Here is a 1093-nt window from a genome sequence, read left to right on the forward strand (position 1 = left end):
CGTGAAATAACTCCTACACCTGAAAAGACTCCAAAAGACCCTAAAAAGTATAGAAAGATTCGATAAAAAGCACTTATATCACGGTTAAAAGCCGTAAAAACCACGATATATCATAGATTGAGGAGTACAAATAAAGAGGTAGAGAAACATGAAGTAACGAAGATGACGGTGTACCTGAGATCGTACTCTGGAAAACTCATGAGGAGAAGGAAGACACGGAGAAGCCGAAAGATCTGCAGGGAAATTTTTTTTAATTTTTGAAGAAACGACAGAGAAACCTTCAACTTTAAGAGAGAGAGTTGAAAGAGTGTGAGGGAAAGAGGAAGAACAGACTCAAGCGAGACAGAATAAAAGCCCGCAGGCAGCTTTTCCGGCCTGTCATTACTCAAGTTGTCGTGTGCCTTATTCGGGATATGTGTAGTCCATCCGGCCAACATGCCATATGCAGGAAAATCGCTAATAGTCCACAGAATGGCCGCTTTAAGGTTGAAGTTTTGATCTAATGACACATCATATGCCTCAACTCCGTTATCGCATAAGTATTTTAACTCCTCGATCAGTGGTTGGAGGATAACATCAAGACTAGCTCATGGATGATTTGGTCCTAAATTCAGAATTGTCAAAAATAAATACTCACTCCTCATGCACATATCTAGAGGCAAGTTGTATGGAGTCAAGATCACTAGCCACAACGAATGATTTTTGGACATCCCAAAAGGATTGAAACCGTCCGTACATAGTCCAAGATAAGCGTTTCGCGGTTCGCTTGCAAATGAGGGATGCAATTGCTGAAGATTCTTCCACTCAGCCGCATCTGATGGATGACACATTACTCCTTCTTCCGAATCATGCTCAGCATGCCATCTCATAGAAGCTGCAGTCTTCTCGGATTGGTACATTCTCTTCAGTCTATCTCCAATGGGTAAGTACCACATCTTACTATATGGTATTCTTGTTCTTCCTTCACTAACCTTATACCTTTGTTTCTCGCAAAACTTGAAATGCTCGAACTTATCATCTTCTTTCCAGAAGAGCATACAATTATCTATACATACATCAATAGTATGATATGGCAATCCTATCTATCAATGTC

The sequence above is a fragment of the Capsella rubella genome, unplaced genomic scaffold, assembly GCF_000375325.1.
Source record: "Capsella rubella cultivar Monte Gargano unplaced genomic scaffold, Caprub1_0 scaffold_52, whole genome shotgun sequence".
Classification (NCBI taxonomy): domain Eukaryota; kingdom Viridiplantae; phylum Streptophyta; class Magnoliopsida; order Brassicales; family Brassicaceae; genus Capsella; species Capsella rubella.